Consider the following 22598-nt stretch of genomic DNA (forward strand, 5'->3'; position numbering starts at 1 on the left):
AAAATTCATGTCTACTTAGAACCTGCGAATGAGACATAACTTAGAGATTGGATCTTTGCAGATATAATCAAGTTAGGATGAGTTCATACTGGGTTAGAGAGAACCCTAAATCCAAAATGACCAAAGTCTTTATAAGAAAAGGTAAATTTGAGCACAGAGACACACAAGAATAATGCCATGTAATGATGAGGCAGAGATTGGAAAAATGTGTCTGTATATCAGGAAATGCCAAAGATATAGGCAACTATCAGAAGAAAATAGAGGCAAGGAAGAATTGTCCTCTGAAAACTTCAGAGAAGGCATGGTCTTGCCAATATCTTAATTTGGTAATTCTGGACTGCGAAACTGTGAGAGAATAAATTTCTATTGTTTTAAGCCATCAAGTTTGTGGTAATTGTTATAGCAGCTCTAGAAAACTAATGTGTTTAGGTAGAAGCAAATTGTTTTTTCCATACAATATTTCACCTTTCTTCCCTTCCCAGAAATAATCCATGTCTTTGATTTGGTCTGTATATTTCTGTTTCAAGTATGTATGTGTGTGTATTATACATTACTATCTTTGTGAATACATCGTGTATGTATGCACATATGCATGTATCTACAAAATGCGGTACTATTTTATGATTTAAAACTTTAAACTTCCAGAGAATATATCATAACATATAACCTATTATTCAGTTTCCTTCTTTTCACTCAACTTTTGCTTTTGTGTCACTTCCTTTTTGATATATATAGATCCAGTTTTTTTCATTTTTTAAATTTCAGTATAATTAACATACAGTGTTATACTTCTTTGCCTAAATTTATTAACAAAGTATCTGTGGAGAAAATGAGTATTTTTGACTGTCTACTGTGGGAGAGATCTTTATATAATTTTTTTTTATCTGATCTTCCTAGTAACTGGCAAGGCAGGTATTAGTACCTACATTTTAAAGACTAAGGAAATGGAGGCTCAACAAAGTTAAGAACATTTATGGTTATTGCTTACATGTTTTAATTTCAAAGTCTTCAGTCCTTTCTCTTGCTTCAGGCTGCCTTGTGAAGTAGTACAGTGTTAACAGGAGTTCTGGCTATGTTTGGGTGCTTGTCTGTAGGAGTTGCTGTATGAAGGATTCATGTGTTAGGTCAAATGTTAAATAAGATAACTTCTAAGTCTTTTCCAGTTCTGAGGTTCTAAAAAAGATCCACCAGGTCAAACAGAATTCTAGAATATTAATGGATTTTAGATCCCCTACTGAAACCTGGAACTCTCCACCAAAGCATATAGACAGCATCCCCATATAAGGCCTGAAATGGGGAGGCAGCCCTTGCTGAGAACATTATTCAACCCATTTAATCCCTGACCACTTTGCTCTGGTCTGTAAAGGCAGCAAAGTGTTCTTGGTTCCAGCTGAAGCAGTGACTTTTAAAAATCTTCAGGCTCTAAATGGAAATCTTCAAATATCTAAATACTTCTTTATTGTGTTTGTAACCAATATCAAAATTCTTATATCTGTATAATGTTAAAAGTACAACTGGACTATGAGTTCAGAAGGTCTGGATTCTAATTCTGGATTTGCCATAAATTAGCAAATGATGTAATCTCTTTATTTTTAATTTTTTAAAAGATTTATTTATTTGTGAGAAAGAGAGCAGGGTTAGAGAGAGAAGCGACTCCCTGCTGAGTGGGTAGCCTGATATGGGGGTTGATCCTGGGATTCTAGGATCATGACCTGAGCCAAAGGCAGATGCTTAAATGAGTGAGCCACCCAGGCATCCCTGAGGTAATCTCTTTAAATATTCATACCTATAAAATGAAGAGAGAGATCATTGCTTATTCAACAAATGTTCGTTGAGCTTTACCATGTGCTGGAACTGGTGCCCTAAACGATAGAAAGCATAGAATGGAAAAGATAAACTTGTCAATATGTGCGAAGTGCTACCTATATCTGTTAAATTTTTGTAGGTATCATTTCTCCTGATAATTTGTAATGTTTTGTGTATATGAGAAAAATATCTTCAAACTGTTTTTAGTGTTGTATTATTTAATCAGAATCATTTCAAAAAGATTTTTGTTTCTGTTTATTTTTTATTTCCATAGATGTTTAGATTAAAAAGATAGGGCAGACCATAACTCACTGACAAACACAAAGAAAACTGTTAAACATGGCAGTGTCAGCATTTTAAACCCAACATTTGAATAAATATTTATTCAGTGTATGGGTGTATGTATGTTGTATATTCCACGTTGAAATAGTAGCAAATGACACAATTCCCAGCTCAAAATAAAAATAAAAAAGAACATTAAATCATATATTTATATTCAGGCTAGTTTACAAAATAAAAAGAGAACTTGTAAAATTTGGGGTTGACACTTCAGATCAAACTGGCTCAAATTGAAGGAGATTAAATAAGGATTGGATAACATCTTTCCTTTTAGTTCCAAGATTCCTGGTATACGAAGAGATTGAATTCTCTGTGCCTTCATGGAACTGCAGGATAATATAGGAACAAGAAGGAACTGTAAGAAAAGATAATCTAGTTTAATTCTTCAGGTAAAATCCCTGAAGTCCAGAGTTGACTAGAAACTTGTTCAATGTTTACTTCATAAAAAACACAAGAATGGTCATGATGAATGCTATTCATGTCTGTCTATATTCAGGTTCAATACAATAATCTATTTTCTGTCTGTCAGTCTTGTGAGAGAAAATTTTTTAACTACTTTTTACATATATGTGTATTTCTCTATTGAGTGTTTTATACATTTTGGTATAAAATTCAGGGAATTCTTTCATATTTTTCCCAGCAAAACAATACCATTTTTTAGTATTCTTCAGTCATCCAATTAGGTTGACTTGATTATATAGTTGATGCACTCTTACATATCATAAATTTATGTACCTAGAACATGACATCTGTATTTTTGTAGTATTTTTTGTATGCATGTTAATATGACATAGACCATGTTTTATCAATTAAGCCTGAGCTATCTCATTATAGAGGTTAATTGTTGTCATTTTTTAATAGCAGTTACTCTACCTACATTGAATACCTCAAGATGTGCAGTAGGTGCTGATAAATGATGTTATTAATATTTGTGAAGCTACTTAAAAGGTTATTTCTCAAAAATTAATGACAATTTATTAGTAGTCAATTTATAGCAGACCAATTATAAATATACCCACTAACGAAAAAGTACTTTAAAATGAACTAATTGCCAACAATGCTGTCTCTATATATTAGGCAATTGTTAAACAGCAGATGCTATTCTGTTCCAACTGTTATGTAAGAGCTTATCAAACTATCAGGGAAGAGTTAAGGTACAGTTTGAAAAAACATAATCAACATTGTATCGCTTTTTTAAATTTTAAAATTTTTAATTAACATATAATGTATTTGCTTCAGAGGTTTAAGTCTGTGAATCATCAGTCTTACACAATTCACAGTACTTACCATAGCACATACCCTCCCCATTGTCTATAACCCAGCCACCCTATCCTTCCCCTCCCACCCCCCAGCAACCCCCAGTTTGTTTCCTGAGATTAAGAGTCTCTTATGGTTTTTCTCCCTCCCTGGTCCTATCTTGTTTCATTTTTTCCCTCCCTTACCCCCATGGTCCCCCTGCCCTGCCTCTCAAATTCCTCATATCAGAGAGATCATATGGTAATTGTCTTTCTCTGATTGACTTATTTTGCTTAGCATAATACCCTCTAGTTCCATCCATGTAGTTGCAAACAGCAAGATTTCATTTTTGATGGCTGCATAGTATTCCATTGTATCACTTTTATTGTGAAAAGAAATACGTATTATTTGGTTTCAGAAGAAAAGTCACTGACAGTAAAATTGGACAAAATTCTTGACTTGGTGGGGATACATAAAAGAGATTGATTTTCAGCAGACAGGGTGACCTCCTAAAATGTGTCTGAATCTCTAACAGTTTATGAAGTTTTCATGCTTATTCAAAGTAATGATGGGTTAAAGAAATGGTTGAGAACAATTTTTCTTGGTTATTACTTCTGGACCACATATTAAAAACAAAAAAATCCTGAGATGCAATGTGTCCAAATCATCAATGAACAGTTTTATAAGCATAGGACAAGCACCGTACTTTTTATATTCTGGTTTTGACACTTAGCCAGGTCATCTAAACAATAGTTATATTAATTCAAGAGCTATTATGTCTCCATTTATTTACCTTTGCCTTCCTCCCCTCTTATCTTTCTTTCTTTCCTTTTGCATAGATATAACTATTATGTATCTGTCCTAGCTGCTTATTATTTTCCTTCTTATCCAGTATTCATTTTTGATAGTTTATACTTTCTATTTAAATATGATAAAATATCATGAAAACAATAGACTGTTTTACTGTCTTTTAGTGGGAAAATATCAGAAATCATATGAGAAAGTCAATCTTTTTAAGACAGTTTATCCTACATAGTAAACCCAAAGGATGTAGAGGGCTCAATAACCAACAATATGTTTTCAAATCTAAGGCAGTCTATGAATAAATCCAGGTTGGGATCAGTTGAACTTACTTTTATGAACCAGTAGCCACATTTCACATACAGATAAAAATCTGATGATGAAAAACAGTATTTAGTGACAGGTATTAGTTGGTATTTGAATATGCTCAAAAGGTGATATTGAATACAGGTTTATCTATGCCAGATGGCATATTGCCAACAAAATGATTTGGCTGTACTTTATATTTGTCTTTCTTTGGGTTCCCCAAGTCAGCTGACTGAAAGATTATAACTGTAGTTAGTCATTTCATGAGTGAGAGCTTTACCTAAATACACATTTTATTTTATTTTTTTTTAAAAGATTTTATTTATTTATTTGACAGACAGATCACAAGTAGGCAGCGAGGCAGGCAGAGAGAGAGGAGGAAGCAGGCACCCTGCTGAGCAGAGAGCCCGATGTGGGGCTCGATCCCAGGACCCCGGGATCATGACCTGAGCCGAAGGCAGAGGCTTTAACCCACTGAGCCACCCAGGCGCCCCTAAATACACATTTTAAATACAAATCCGAATCCATTGAAATAATTATAGATCCAAAACTGGACAAACTTCCCCAAGCTTAATATGGTAGTATATGAAGATTATGAATAGCTTAAAAAAAGTATCCAAATAATGGTTAAATAATGGGAATGTACTTATTATACATGTGGAAAATTATTCTCAAACTAGTCTTTAAAATACATGTATATAGAATGAGATAATATATTTTTAAAATAAAGTGGATTGTAGATTTTTTTCTTTTTCTTTTTCTTTTTTTATTGTTTATGCACCATACCCAGTGCTCCATGCAGTACATGCCCTCCTTAATACCCACCACCAGGCTCACCCATCCTCCCACCCACCCCCTTCCAAAACCTTCAGTTTGTTTCTCAGAGCCCACAGTCTCTCATGGTTTGTCTCTCCCTCCAATTTCCCCCAATTCACTTTTCCTTTCCTTTTCCTAATGTCCTCCATGTTATTCCTTATGCTTCACAAGTGAGTGAAACCATATGATAATTGACTTTCTCTGCTTGATTTATTTCACTCAGCATAATTTCCTCCAGTCTCGTCCATGTCGATACAAAAGTTGGGTATTATCCTTTCTGATGGAGGCGTAATATTCCATTGTATATATGGACTGTTCATCTGATGAAGGGCATCTTAGCTCTTTCCACAGTTTGGCGATGTAGCCATTGCTGCTATGAACATTGGGGTACAGATGGCCCTTATTTTCACTACATCAGTATCTTTGGGGTAAATATCCAGTAGTGCAATTGCATGCTCATAGGGTAGCTCTAATTTTAATTTTTGAGGAATCTCCACACTGTCTTCCAAAGTGGCTGCACCAACTTGCATTCTCATCAACAGTGTAAGAGGATTCCCCTTTCTCCACATCCTCTCCAACACTTGTTATTTCCTGTCTTATTAATTTTGACCATTCTAACTGGTGTAAGGTGGTATCTCAATGTAGTTTTTATTTGAATTTCCCTGATGGCTAATGATGATGAACATTCTTCATGTATCTGTTAGCCATTTGTATTTGTTCTTTGGTTAAATGTCTGTTCATGTCTTCTGCCCATTTTTTGATGTTATTTGTTTTTTGGGTGTTGAGTTGGAGGAGTTCTTTATAGATCTTGGATATCAACCCTTTGTCTGTAATGTCATTAGCGAATATCTTCTCCCATTCCGGGGGTTGCCTCTTTGTTTTGTTGACTGTTTCCTTTGCTGTGCAGAAGGTTTTTACCTTGATGAAGTCCCCAAAGTTCATTTTTGCTTTTGTTTCCTTTGCCTTTGGAGACATGTCTTGAAAGAAGTTGCTGTGGCTGGTGTCGAAGAGGTTACTGCCTATGTTCTCCTCTAGGATTTTGATAGATTCCTGCCTCATGTTGAGGTCTTTTATCTCTTTCGAGTTTATCTTTGTGTGTGGTGTAAGAGAATGGTCAAGTTTCATTCTTCCACGCATAGCAGTCCAATTTTCCCAGTTCCATTTATTGAAGAGACTGTCTCTTTTCCACTGGATATTTTTTGCTGCCTTGTTGAAGATTATTTGACCATGGGGGTCAATAGCTGGACTCTCTGTTTCACTGGTCTGTGTGTCTGCTTTTGTGCCAGTACCATCCTGTCTTGGTGATCACAGCTTTGTAGTCAAGCTTGAAATCAGGCGATCTGATGCCCCCAGCTTTGTTTCTCCTTTTCAACACTTCTTTAGCAATTCGGGATCTTGTCTGGTTCCATACAAACTTTAGGATTGTTTATTCCAGCACTTTGAAAAATACTGGTGGAATTTTGATTGGTGGGCATTGAAAGTATAGATTGCTCTGGGCAGCATAGACATTTAAAAAATGTTTATTCTTCTAATCCATGAGCATGGAATGCTTTTCCATCTTTTTGTGTCCTCAGTTTTTTTCATGAGTGTTCTGTAGTTCCTCGAGTACAGATTCTTTACCTCTTTGGTTAGGTTTATTCCAAGGTGTCTTATGGTTCTTGGTGCTATAGTAAATGGAATTGATTCTCTAGTTTTCCTTTCTATATTCTCCTTGTTAGTGTATAAGAAAGCAGTGGATTTCTGTGCATTGATTTTGTATCCTGCCACATTACTGAATTGCTGTATGAGTTCTAGTAGTTTGGGGGTGGAGTCTTTTGGGCTTTCCATATGAAGTATCATGTTATCTGCTGAGAGAGAGTTTGACTACTTCTTTGCCAATATGAATATATTTTATTTCTTTTTTTTTTGTCTGATTGCTGTTGTTAGGACTTCTAGTACTATGTTGAACAATGGTGGTGAGAGTGGGAGTCCTTGTTATGTTCCTGATCTTAAAGGGAACACTTTCAGCTTTTCCCCATTGAGAATGATATTCGCTGTGGGATTTTCATAGATTTTTTAAAGTTGAGGAATGTTCCCTTTATCCCTATACTTTGAAGACTTTTAATCAGGAACAGATGCTGGATTTTGTCAAATGCTTTTTCTGCATCAATTGAGAGGATCATGTGGTTCTCTCCTCTCTTATTGATTTGTTCTACCACACTGATTGATTTGCAAATGTTGAACCATGCTTGCATCACAGGGATAAATCCCACCTGGTCCTGGTGGGTAATCTTTTTAATGTACTGTTGGATCGTATTAGCTAGGATCTTGTTGAGAATCTTGGCATCCATATTCATCAGGGATAGTCTCCTTTTTGATGGGGTCTTTTCCTGGTTTGGGGATCAGGGTAATGCTGGTTTCATAGAAAGAGTCTGGAAGTTTCCCTTCTGCTTCAATTTTTTGAAACAGCTTCAAGAGAATAGGTATTATTTCTTTGAATGTTTGGTAGAATTCCCTAGGGAATCCCTCAGGTCCTGGGCTCTTGTTTTTTGGGAGGTTTTTGATCACTGCTTCAATCTTATTACTAGATATCAATGTATTCAGGTTGTCAGTTTCTTCCTGTTTCAGTCTTGAAAGTTTATAGGTTTCCAGGAATGCATCCATTTCTTCTAGGTTGCTGAACTTATTGGCATGTAACTGTTGATAATAATTTCTGATGATTGTTTCTGTTTCCTTGATGTTAGTTGTGATCTCTTCCCTTTAATTCATAATTTTATTAATTTGGGTCCATTCTCTTTTCTTTTGAATTAGTTTGGCTAGTGGTTTATTGATCTCAAAGAACCAGCTTCTAATTTCATTGATGTGTTGTACTGTATCTGTAGTTTCTAATTCATTGATCTCTGCTCTAATCTTGATTATTTCCCTTCTTGTGTGTGGGGTTGGCTTAATTTGTTGATTTTCCAGTTCCTTAAGGTGTAAAGAGAGTTGGTATATTTGTGATTTTTCAGGGTTTTTTTTTTGTTTTTTGTTTTTTTTGAGTGAGGCTTGCATGGTTATGTATTTCCCCCTTAGGACCGCCTTTTCCTTATCCCATAGGTTTTGGACTGATGTGTCTTCATTCTCATTGGTTTCCATGAATTGTTTAAGTTCTTTGATTTTCTGGTTGATCCAAACATTCTTTTTTTTTTTAAGATTTTATTTATTTTTTTGACAGAGAAAGATCACAAGTAGGCAGAGAGGCAGGCAGAGAGAGAGGAGAAAGCAGGCTCCCCGCTGAGCAGAGAGCCCGACGTGGGACTCAATCCCAGGACCCCGAGATCACGACCCGAGCCAAAGGCAGAGGCTTTAACCCACTGAGCCACCCAGGCGCCCTGATCCAAACATTCTTGAGCAGGATGGTCTTCAGCTTCCAAGTGTTTGTATTCCTTCCAAACTTTTTCTTGTGATTGAGTTCCAGTTTCAAAGCATTGTGGCCTGAGAATTTGCAGGAAATAATCTTAATCTTTTGGTATTGGTTGAGCCCTGACTTGTGACCCAGTATGTGGTCTATTCTGGAGAAAGTTCCATGAGAAGAATGAGTCTTTAAATATATGTACATAAAATGAGATAATATATTTTTAAAATAAAGTAGATTGTAGATTTTTTATCAGTAAGAAGATATCAATAATAAAAGATCTTTTTTCCATGTTAAATTTTCCTAAATTCAAAAGGAGGGCATAAAGTTGACCCTAATAACCTTTCTGATTTATGGATTGGAATATAAAATTCATGGACTGCTGGAAGATGTCAAGATTTGGTTATAATTCATATTCTAGCCCTGTCATTCTGAGTCTCAAGCAAATCCTTAAACTTCGTGTTGCTTTACTTTCTTCTTGTACAAAAAGGAAAAAAAAAGTTTTAATAATACATCTGAACCCACCTATTGCAATGTTATTATAAGACTTACTGTGGTAACTGGCACAAATAAAGTCCTTAGCAAATGTCTGTGAAACGTTGGTGATCATGTGCATAAGGGTTAAAGAGTAAGGCAGTATGCAAATAACATGCCTACCTGTCTAAATATTTACCTGTTTTGTTTTGTTGGCTTTTTTTTTTTTAAACAAGTGGATTACTTGAGTTTCATCAGATTTTCCATTGATCTCCTTTTTCTGTTTCAGGATCCATCATTGCATTTAGTTACTATGTCTCCTTAAGTCTTCTCTAGCACTTTCTTAGTCTTTCTTTATTCCCAAGACTTTGAAACTTTAGATGAGTACTGAAACTCATGAAGAGTACAGTCCTTTTGTAGCATGTCCTTTAGTTCAGGTCTGATATTTTCCTCATGATTAGATTGAGGCTATGCATTTTCAGCAAAAAACTTCAAGTGATGTACTTCCCTGGGAGGGTACATAGTATCAGTGTGTCAAGTGGTTTCAGAATTACTAACCCATAGACTTAGGAGAAACAAGTTTACTAACCAGAGTACAGTACCTGAGTGTTTTTTAATGGCTGAGCTACATACATATGCTACTACAGATCCCCTGAGGCCCTTTTGAGTGCATTTTCTCTTAATTTCATATCTGAAGCTATCGCTAGAGTTCCCTGAGAGAGCCACTCCATGCCTGCAAGCCCACACAGCTCCAGGGAATATCTGGTTTCTTTCCATTTTCACTTGGGACCATAGACTCAAGTGTAGAGGTCAGTGATTTGTAGCTGAGATTATTCTGTCTGTGTTCTCAAGAGAGTTAATTAATCTCTTGATTTTTTTATGGTCTCAGTATGTACACTTAAGTACATGTTTATTTCACACGCTCAAACATGTGAAAGTAGAGGTCAAGAACTGAGGGGCGCAAGATTTTTTTTACCCTATTTGAAAACCACCAAGGTAACTTATTTGAGTTTCATGGATGATTAGCATAAGACATATGAATCCTGGGTCAGAAACCAAAATGTTATAACTCACAGCACAGCAGGTATCATGAGCTTTATTTTCCTGTTTGTTCCTTTATCCCCAAGTACTATAGGAGTGATACAGAGGCAGATCCAGCTAGATGCAGTGCACACAATAGCTTTGGGTTACAGTTAAGAAACCTCAAACTTTCATAAGAGAACTTCAAGCTAATCTTTCAGGCATCATCACACTTTATTCTGAGATACTTTAATGTTTATTCCCTATGATTGATGGCATTCTCCTACATGGCCAAATTGCCACTATCTCTCCTAAGGAAATTAACATTAGCAATTAACTTTTTCTCCATTATTTTTTACTTTGCTCTCATGCTAGAATATTAGTATCTTTGGTATATACAAACGTGCATGATGGTATTCACTAGAGTTAATTCTCTAGTTTTATCAGTAAGAAGATATCAGTAATAAAAGATCTTTTCTCTAGTGTTCTATTTAGAGTTCTCCAGTGAAAGCAGTTAGGTGTAAATATATTTAAGATGTCTGTTGTGTCCTATGGGACCATGAGAAAGGATTGAACTGGCAAAACTTTTTGCTAGAAAAGAAAAATGTGATATTTAAACATAGTTGCAAATACAATAATTCTGGCAAATATAATAATAGTAGCATCAATAATAGCTGGCACTTATAAAGCTCTTATTATGTACTAGGCACTATGCCAAGGTTTTACACCATTTTTTCTGTTCATTCTTATAGCTATACCATCAAGCTTTTGTAGATGAAAAAATAACTTTCTCAAGATCAGTGAGTTAACAGTAGAGCCAGGACCTGAGCCCAGGTCTGCAGTACTATGCTGTCAACTGCCATTCAGTATTTACTGTTCACCCTCTGTTGGTGTGAGCTTGACTGTTTCTTTAGCACAGATCATTTCCATATTTGGAGGTGGCCCTATATATCTCTAGGCTTGGTGGCTTCCCACGTCCTTTAGAAGCATCACCAGATTCAAGACTTCAACGAGAGAGCATGCGGTGTCAGAAGAAATGGTTTCAAAGTCATCCTTAGAGACCGGTCCTGGAGTCAGACATAACAAAGTTCAGATCCAAGCATATCACTTAACTTGTGTGGGCACTAGGCAGGGCAGCTAAATTCTGTATGACTTCTCTTCTGCAAAGTGTGGATGACAGGGATACTTGTGTCCTAGAACAAAGTCAGTGATCAAAATATTCATGTCACTGATGATTCTTCACTTAACACTTCCCTCTGGGGAGGGTCCTACACCAATTTCCAAAGGGGGAGAATGAGAACAGCAAGAGCAATGGAAGCCTAAGGCAGAGAAGTTGCTCTGGTCTCAGGACAAATGTGTGCATACAAGGCCCCAGAAGAGAGTATGTCACATTTAGCCAGTTCTTAGCTCCCTTCAGGCAGCACTGATGACAAGCAAAAACCATGAATGTGAAACAGCATTATTTATTGGCTGAGCTGCCTTGACCTGATTCAGTGAATAAATCAACTGATGTCCAGTGCTCAGAAACACTCCTGAGAACATGGACTTAAACATTTCTCCTTTGCAACTTTATTATTTTTCTGTGTTAAACACCTTCTCGTAAACACCCTCTGCTCTAACGGTGTGGAGGAAGCCGCATTGACTTTGCCAATTACTCTTCACTTCATTTGCCTGATGCTCACCTCCTAATGACAGCCATGAGCTTTTGGGGGATAAGAGGGTGCTCACTTTGCCAGTGCAACTGAGCTTGGGCAATTTGAGCCCCTGCTCAAACTCCAGCCATATTCTGGGCTTTTTTTGCCTTTATAATCAGTTCTACATACTTATGACTTTCTGACATTAAGGTAAAAGTTTCCATGTGATTGACTAAAACTAGGTTTTTCCCTCTCCTCTTAATATGTAGGGATAACTGCTTCAGAAGACTGTTCCACTGGTTATGATGTTAACTTCTCTTGCAACAAGGAATTCTTAGAAGTGCCTCTTCAGGGCACATATTGCATGGAGCACTGGGTGGTGCATAAACAATGAATCTTGGAACACTGGAAAAAGAATAATAAAAAAAAAAAAAAAGAAGTGCCTCCTCAGAGAATAATCTCTATTAGAATTTATTGCTGTCCATGATTGTTAGGAAAACACCCCAAACTTGGTGTGACTCATGCCTCTCAATCATGATGTCCTTTTAACACTCTTGAAGATCAGATGAAGGAATCTTACTCAAAACCTCATGTTCTAGAACATTGTTGAGTTTGACATGTTGGATTATTCCACAATTTTCTTCCATGAGATTGTGGGACATGTTACTCAAGAAGTATACTGCATCCACCAACACCAGTTTCCCACAGCAACTTCAGTTATGTATAGGCTTGGCATGCATTTGATTACATGGATTCAGCTATGGACTCTTAGGAGGAAAGTGGATATCAATGACATAATTTTGGAAGTGAAACTGTGACCAACTAATCCAATAGTTCTATTTTTTTTTTAGCCATACATTTCTTTGTGCAAATGAAATATGTTATGTTCAGTAGAAAAAAAGATTAAAGAAAAGGCAGTCCAACCGACGTAGAGTTGACTGTGGTTCTGGTGATTGTGCAGGCTCCTGCCTGGTCAGCACCGTTTCCCTGTAATTTTAGTCCCTTTCCTCCCACCAAGCAAGCCCTAAATAGTTTCTAGAGTTCCATGGAGCACAGATGGTAAATTATTTATCTAACCAACCTCTCAGTTCAATTATCACTCACCAAATATTTGTTAAACACCTCCTCCATTGCTGACACTCTACTAAGTGCCTAAGATACAACTGACTTTGGTTCCACTGTCAAAGGGTTTACATTCTAGAGAAGATTGGTCTAATAATTTAATACTTTCAGTATTCTGATTGAAGTTTGCTTGGAGCATATGGAACTGCAGAAGTATAGTCTGGGAACTGTAACAAAGGACTTTCTATAGAAATTGATCTGATGTTTGACTTGCTAGAATGAAACCATTGTGGAAACATAAACAGGATCCAGTATTGAATTAACTAATACAGAGTTAAGAACCTCAGCTTTGGACCCAGGCTACCTGGGTGGATCAGTTTGGGCTAGAGAAACTAAATCTCAGTACTCCACCTATAAAATGGTGGATCACACTTGATTCAGGGTGTTGCAAATATCAAAGTAGATAATGTATGCACAGTGCTGGATCTCATGCCCAGGGCATGGTAGCTATTTGCAGACTAGTCTGTCATATATTCCCCTTCTGGCTCAAGCCCATGATTTTAAATGAAAAAAGGACAAGTTTTTAGGCATAGTGCCACATAAGAGACTGCTCTCTAAAAAATATCTTGAAGGTGCTGCTGTTTTAAAATTTGCCACTTCATACCCTTTGGGTCGAAGAATAAATGCCTCAAAAAGTACAGGCTTCTGGAATTGCTACTGACACTGCAGAAAAGCTTTTTAGCATTTAGAATATTTTACCTACACTCTAAACTTGGTTGTTGGAGAATAAGCCTGATGTCATGAGCCATTTCTGCAACATTTCCGTCTATAATTTGAGAGGCACATAAATTCAGGAGTAAAGGTGATCTGCTATAAAAGGAAGTGGTAATTGATACATACCCATCATTGCTTAATGCAATTCAGCTGTGAACGTGTACACAGATTCCATTACAGGGCAATTTAAATTCTTTATATATTTTAATCATGTCTGATATAGATGAAACAGATGAATTGCTATCGACTTTTTTTTCAAGAAACTATTCAGAAATAGGTAACAGGTGGATATAATGGGCTGTGTTTCAGACCAGGACAGTTGTTATTTTCTTTTCATTTACCTTAACTTTATTACCATGACTGGAAATAAGATTCTACAAAGGAGACTTCCCCTAATCTCTGTGTATGCAGAAGATGAGTGATATTTTCATATTACTATTTTTCATGTTTCTTATGATTGACTGATTAGGATTTCATTTACTGTTACTTTTTCTCCAGTTCCCATCAGTTTGAAATAGATGTTGAAAGATGCCCCTAGGTATATCATAATTGTTTCCCATCAACCTTTTTTGCCTTCAGGTTTCTGTGCATGTCCTTATTAAATAAATGTTTGTAAAAGTAACCTTACCATTCTGATTTTCCACTGTAACTTTACTAGATAGATTGCTCATCATTTATTATCATCTAGCAAACATGCCTCAAGACTTTCATTTGAATCCGATGATGCTTGCTCAGGGGAAAAATAAATGAACCTAGTACTAACAGAAGCTTTAAAGGGATTTGGCTTTACTTGGTACATGATTTCTTCTTTGTGTGTTTTAAGAGGAAGAAACAACCTGTTCTGGAGGGAATTACAGCTAGATTTTAATTTTCAGCTCTTCCCAGAGTGCTTGGAAATTCACACATCCTCACCCAAGTTTTCTTAGCTATGTTTTAAAGGCTTGACTTAAAAAATTCTTTGCTTGCATTTTCTATACTGCTTCTATTGTCTGACCTAAATGACACAGAACAATATCTTAAATGGCTGTACTCTCAAGATTCATTTCACAATGGACTACATTTAGCATCCAGTCCAGTGACATTTCAGAACTTCTTTCATATTGATCTTCAATTTTGGATCATGCAGAAGCAGTACAACTGGGTTCATTCCAGCCAATTCCAGGAAATGTGGCTCCTAAGCATAAGTGGTCAACAAAGTACCTGTTTACAGTAAATGTGTATTTTGCGAATAGTTCATAAACACTGTCAAAATAGGCAGAAAAACATTCTCATGAAAAAACATCTGTTCATCCAAGACAATTCCCTTCACTCTTCTATAATTCCTACTGGAGATTGTTCTGAGAACTAGATTAACTTATTTCTTGATTGTCAGACACAGCAAAATTGTGAGTCAAACTAAATTCTGGATTTCAAGAGTTCAGAAGTACTCTGTACTCAGAACAAAGAAGCAGGTTGTTAGCTCTTTCTCATGCAATTTACTCCATTCAATAATTACTGTATTTGTTGAAAAAGGTAACAATCAGGACTTTCTTTCTTTCTTTCTAGAAAGTGGGGGTGGGGGGCCAGATGGAGAGAGGGTCTTAAGCAGGCTCCACGCCCAGCATGGAGTCATATACAGGGCTCATCTCAGAACCCTGAGATCATGACCTAAGGTGATATCAAGAGTCAGATGCTTAACCAACTGAGCCACCCAGATGTCCCAGAATTTTTTTTTTTAAAGCTGCCTGGAACATCACCTTGTTTGGCAGAGGATTCTACTGTGAGTCTGTGTAGCCCACTGTGAACCTTGGAGATGAGACGTTTTTCTATGATGTGGTGAACATTTTTAATGGTCTCATGCATTTAGAATTCAAAGGTTTTCCTTTTTTTTCTCCTAATAGAAACAAATGTTGGAATAATAGCTCTGCCTACCTTTGGGACTTCCTCCTCCTGTGCTATGGCACTGAAAGGACACCAGTGGAATGGAGTATTCATTAGCATAATTACTTTCATTCTTTCATGCAACAAATTATGTTAAGTGCATTCTATGTACAGGCACTGCATGAAATATTGGAGGGAATAGAGGTAGACCAAACAGTTTATTCCTTAAGGATTTCTCCGTAAGAGAGGCCAAAAAGTGAGTCAACAGTCACCAAGTAGAGTGAAGAATGTTTTGGCAGATGTGCCACTTGTTATGTGGGAGCACAGCGGGGTGACTAACTCAGCCTGCCACAAGTATCACGGAAAATATAGCTAATATTTAGCTCTGAAAGACAAAGAGGAGTTGCTGGGGTTGTTAGGAAGAACAGGGTCTGGGATAATGTAGAGTAGAATGTCCAGTATGTGGTGAAAGGGACTGATATTAGATGGGAGAGGATGTTATGAGAGATGAACTAAAGAGGGCAACAGGAGCCATATCATGAAGGGGTATGGACGTGATGTAAGATGAGGTATTATGCTGAGAACTCCAGGAAGGCACTAGGGGTTCTTTCTTCCTCCCTTCCTCTCTTCCTTTCTCCTCCCTTTCTCCATTCTACCTGCCCCCCACCCCCCCAATCTCTCTAAATATTTATTAGTTATAAAAAAAAATGTCTTTAAGAGGTGAAATTTGGTAAAATTTTCACACATTTCTATATCCACAAAAGCATCAACACAATCAACATAATGTATCCATCATCCTAGAGGTCTCCCCCTGCCTCTTTGCAATGTGTTTCTTCCCCATAGGTTAGTTTGCCTTTCCTAGAAATTTATATAAAAGAATGGCAACGTAAGTACTTAAAAAAAATCTGGTTTTTCACTCATCATAGTTATTTTGATATTCAATAATGTTGTCCAATACTTGATTGTATGAATATACCACATTTGTTTATCCATGTACCTGTTGGTGGACATTGAGGTTGTTTTGGTTTATAAAGCTGCTAAGAACATTCACACATAAGTGTTTTTGTGCAAACATGGTTCACTTCTCTTGGGTAAATATCTAGGAATGAAATAAATGGACAATATAATAGGTGTTTAGTGTTTAAGAAAACATCAACCTTTTTTTCAAACTGTTTCATGTTTTCTCTAGCAATGTGTGAGAATTCCAGTTGCTTCATATCTCTACCAACACTTGGTATAGTCATGTTTTAAGTTTTAACTGTTTTAGTAGATATGTAGCAGTACATTATTTTGGTTTTAATTTGCATTTCCCTAATGGCTAATGATGTTGAACATCTTTTTCTTTGACTATTTGCCACTGACATACCATCTTTGGTAAAGTTTCTATTCAGATATTTTGCTCATTTGCTTTTCTTTTTGTTATCATTTAATTTAGAAGATTCTTTGTATATTCTGGATATAAGTCCTTCAACAGAAATGTGAGTTGCAAATAATTTCTCCCAATTTGTGGCTTATCCTTGATTTATTCATTATTTATTTATTTATTTATCCTCAGAGTATCTTTTAAAGAGCAGAATTTCTTAAATTTGGGTTTATCAGTATTTTATTTTATGGATTATTATTTTGGTATTGTACCTAAGAAGTCTTTGTCTAAACCAAGATCACAAAAATATTTGTGTTTCTTTAGGAAGTTTTAGATTTTTTGATTTAGTATTTAGGTAATGATCAAATTTCAATTAATTTTTATAATAGGTACCTTTATCAAGTTGAGGGAGTGTCCTTTTCTGTTTGCCTAAGAGTTTTTTAATAGGAATAGATATTAGATTTTTGTCAGATGTTTTCTTCTGCATCTATTGAGATAGTCCTATGTATTTTTCTCTCTGCTGATGTAGTGAAATACATTAATTTTCAAATATTAAACTAGCCTTGTACTTCCTAGTTGAAGGATACAATTTGGGATCAACCCAAATTGGTCATGATGTATTAGGCTTTTTATATACTGTTGAATTTGGTTTGCCAAAATAATAAATTTTCCATTTGTGTTCATGATAGATTTTGGTTTGTAATCATCTTGTGACATTTTTATCTGGTTTGATATCAGGGTCAACTTGTTCTCTTAGAATACATTTAAAAATAGTCCCTCTTCAATTCTCTGTATAGATTTGGTATTATTTCTTCCTTAAAACTTGGTAGACATCACATCTGATGCCATCTGGACTGGATTTTTCCTTGTGAGAAGGTTTTAAACTACAAATTCAATTTCCCTAATATTTAGGGGTCTACTCATTATTTCTTTCTTCTTGAGTAAGCTTTGGCAGTTTGTGTTTTTCAAGAACTTGATCCATTTCATCCAAGTTACTGGTTTTTGGGTGGCATACATCTGTTTATATTATTTCCTTATCTTTTTAATATTTACAGAATCTGTAGTGATGTCACATCTCTAATTTGTGGCAATTGTTGTCTTTCTTTTTCCTCATTATTCTGGTAAAAGGTGTATGTATTTTACTGATTTCAAAGAACTTGTTGATAACTACTCTTACCTTTAGTATTTCCTTTGTTCTGTTCCCTATCTAGTTAATTTAGTCTTTTTCTGGTTTCTTAGTTTGATGCTCAGGTTACTGATTCAAGATCTTCTTTCTCCAGTGTAGACATTTAATGCTATAACCCCCCCCCCCCGCTACTGTTTTAGCTGCATCTCATTAGTATTGTTATGTTGAATTTCATTTTAGTTGAATTGAAAAAAGTTTAAAATTTCTCCTTTTAGTTTCTCCTTTGACCCCTGAGTTATTTTGAATCTGTTGTTTGGTTTTCAAAAAATTTTTAGGGTTTTTTTCTGCTATGGCTTTCTAATTTAGTTACATTTTGGTCTGAAATATATTTTGTCTGATTTGAAAATTTACAAATTTATTAAGATTTCGTGCCCTGGAATATGGTCTAAGTAAAGGTTCCAATGTGCACATGAAAAGAATAAGCATTTTACTTTGATGTGGTGAAGAATTCTATAAATGACAGTTTTGTCAAATTGGTTGGCAGTATTATTCAAGTCTTATTTTATCCTTAATGGTTTTTAATCTACTCATCTTGTCAATTAACTGAAAGAGAAGAATATTGAAATGTCTGACTAAAATTATGGATTTGTCTATTTTTCTTTGTAGTTCTATTGGTTATGCTGCATGTGTTTTTGAAGCTCTGCTGTTGCATGTTTAGATTTCTTAAGGTCTTCCTGATGAATTGATTTCTTTGTCCCTTTGCAATAAACTTCTCTATCCTTGGTTATATTTTTCGCTATAAAATTCATATTATCTGATATTATTTTAGTCACTCTAGCTTTCTTTTGATTTGTGTTAGCTTGACATCTCTCTACCCATTCTTTTACTTTTTAGTAACAATGCCTTTAGGTTTCTTATAGCTAGCCTTGGTTAAATCTTGATTTTCTTTCATCTAATCTCATGATCTCTGACACTCATTTGGAGTTTTAGATCATTTATATTTAATATGACTACTGATGTGGTTAGGTTAAAATCTATCATTTTGTTATTATCCATTTTTTGATATGTCTTTGTTCCCTTTTAATTATTTTCTTCCTTCTTTTGTATTGAATATTTTGAATTTCCACTTAATTTTCTTTGATTTAAAAGTTAAGACACCTTGTTCTGTTTGTTTTACTTCTGTTTTTCTAGTGTTTGCTTTAGATTTATTGCATACATTTTTAAAATATCACAATCTAGTTTCAGATAATATAATACCATTCACATACATGGTAAGAATTTTACAACAGTTTACTTTCATTTCCTTTCTCCTGGTCTTTTTGCTATTATTGCCACAAATTATGTCCACTGTATTATAATGCCTCAATATTTGTTGTTACTTTGTCTTTATGGTTCGTTTATATTTTTTAAAAAATTACTATGTTTGCCCACATATCTACCCTTTCTGGTGCTCTTCATTTCTTCATGTAGATTCTCCATGTAGATTTCCATCTGGCATCATTTTCTTCCTACTTGAATATGTCTGTCTGTCTGTCTCTCTCTTTTTCAGTAGTTCAGTTCTGCTGGTGTTGAATTATACCAATTTCTATATATCTCAAAAAAAATCTTTATTATACCTTAATTTCTGAAATATATTTTTACCAGTTAATGAATTCCAGATTGGTAGATTTTTTTAACTTTCTCTACCTTAGAGGTTTTACATGCTCTTCTGTTTAGTATTACTTCTGATGAGAAATCTGTCATTTTACCTTTATTTCTCATTGCACAAGGGATATTCTCCCCCCCCTTATTCAACCTAGACTTTTTTTTTTAGATTTTTGATGTTTTACTAGTTTTAAACAATTTGTTATTATCCTTATGTTATTTACTTTATTTATTTATTTATTTGCTTTGAGTTCAGTAAGCCTGTTGGGTTTATTTGTTTGCATTTTCCTCAAATTTGAAAAGATTTGGCCATTAAAAAAAATGTTTTTCTGTACTCACCCTGCATCCTTTGGGGACCCCATTACATATGTCCTAGACTGCTTGTTGTTATTTCACAGTTCAGAGGTTAAATAACTTATAATATGGTTATGGTTATGTTTAAAATAACTTTTATAATATGGAAAAAAACTGATGTGAACCTGAATGCAGTCTGTGACAGTTGGAACATGATGTAATCAAATATTCTGTAGTCACTTAAAAATAGAGTTTATAAGGACTAAATTGCACGATTGAAAACAAGTTATAACATTAAATTTTAAAAACCAGGGTACTAAATCATTTATATTCTACTTTACTAAGTGAAAAAAGGAAATATATAAAACTATGATTTGGGACAAAAGTGTGGCAGGAACACATAGCATTGTACTTATTGCCTAGTAAAATTATGAGTGATTATATTTTTTACCATTTTCCTGTATTTTCTGGATTTTATTTCATAAGCCTTTTCATTATAAGAAAAATAAACTTTTACAGATATTTAGAACCTAAAATAAGTAACTTTTGACATTGATTTATATTACATTATTAATAAGTATGAAGGAGGGGTTTAGGCTAACCATTTTTAATTTGGGACTTAGATAACTAATCATATAGCCATTTGGGAGAAGATACTGAGTTTATTTTGAAGCTGTTGAATCTGAAATACTTGAGATAGCTGGATAGAAATGTCTAGCAGAGTACTGGTTTCAAGTTTCTGAAACTCAAAAATGAGCTCTTGGCCAAAAATATACATTTGGGAATCATTGCCAGTGGTTGAAGCTATAGATTTAAATAAGGTTAACTCAATGTCGTAATTCTTAAGATTTGATCATGATATTTTAAATTTAGCTCCTTAAAAGGATACACTACTCTATCAAAATCATAATTAAGCAAATGTCCTATCCATTGGCTTAATAATCAATTACAGAGTAATTACATATTTAAGATATATATTTAATTTTAATATAATTGCTTCCAACATTATAGTACTATTGATCAATAGTAATAATTCCCCAAGTATAAAAATTATTCCAAGTTTAGAAACCAATACTGCATGATGATAGTGCCTCATTAAAAATTTTATGTATATTGAATCTTTGAAGGCCATTGTACTCTAAGCTTCTTGAAATTAGTATTTCTTGTTTACCTTACACACAGGCTGGTACATAGTAGAAACTCAATAAATATCTGCTGAATGTGTGACAAAGACTGTGTAGCAATGAAATGAAACTAGTGATTATAGAGAGAGAGAGAGAAAGAAAATTTTATCTACCTGCATGTTGTTTCTTGCCCATTTTTTTTTTCTATTTCCTTCCTCATTACATTCTCTTTAATCATTTCACATAGATAAAGGCTGAAGGAATAAGCATATTTTTCCAACCTTTTATTATGTACATTTTCAGACATTCAGTGAATTCAAAGAATTTTACAGCAGCCACATCACCAAGTGGATTTTGACTATTTTACTGTTGTTTTATAATATTTACTCTATCATGTATCTATTCATCTATCCCTCTAGTAATCCTCAATCCATCTTATTTCTTGGTAAAGTTAAATTGAAGATAGTAGTTCAACTCCTTTTAAGTAATTCAGTATAAATATATTTTATTAAATATATTAAAAATAAATATTAATTTTAAATAAAAATATTTTAAGAATTTAAATTTTTTAAGTCTTTTTAGGATAAAATTGACGTACAATGAAAAACACACAAGTAAATACATGCTGATTTTTGGCAAGTTCATACAGCTGTGTAACCCACACACCCATTAAAATATCTTTCCAGAAAGTTTTCTCATGCTCCTTTCCACTCAGTTACCTCCACCACTATCCCAGAGTAAACTGATGTTCTGATTAGTTATTGCTGCAGATTAGCTTTGTTTGTTCTAGACCTTATTATAAATGAGAACATAAATACATTTTGTATAAGGATTCTTTCACTTAGCATGTTTTGAATTTTTTATTTTACATTACAGTATTTTTTATTGTAGAGTATAATCTCATGATTTAATTTTTTAAAATTGTATATTGTAGAAAATAATTTAATTGTATATTGTAGAAAATAGCTTCATGATTTAAATATTCCACAGAATATCCCACATTCTCCTGTAGAAGCACTTCTGGCTGTTTCCAGTGCCAGGCTCTTATGATTTAACTGCTGTAAGCATTTCTGTGCAAATTTCTTGGTGAACATATATTTTAATTTCTCTTAGGTAAATACCTGCTGCACTACAAGGTATATGTATGTTTACTTTTATTTAAATAAATAACCTTTAGACATCGCTTTTCCAAAGTAGTTTTACCATTTTACATTGCTACTAGAGATATATGAGAATTCCAGTCAGTCTACCTCCTTGCCTGGTCTTATCAGACTTTTTAACTTTAATGGTTGTGTGGTCTTACTTTGAATACTACTAGTATTCATTGACATTTCCCTTATGATCAACGATCTTGAGCACCTTTTCAGATGCTCATTGGCTATTTGTATAATCTTTAATGAATTATCTGTTCAAATATTTTGTCTATATTACATGCAGTTGTTTGTATTATTTATTAAATTGTGGGAATTCAAAACTTAGATAAATATCAGAAGTGAAGGATGTCATTTTATAGACTATATTTCTCACTGAAACTAGTACGGAGTCT

Source organism: Martes martes, assembly GCF_963455335.1.
Source record: "Martes martes genome assembly, chromosome: 11".
Classification (NCBI taxonomy): Eukaryota; Metazoa; Chordata; class Mammalia; order Carnivora; family Mustelidae; genus Martes; species Martes martes.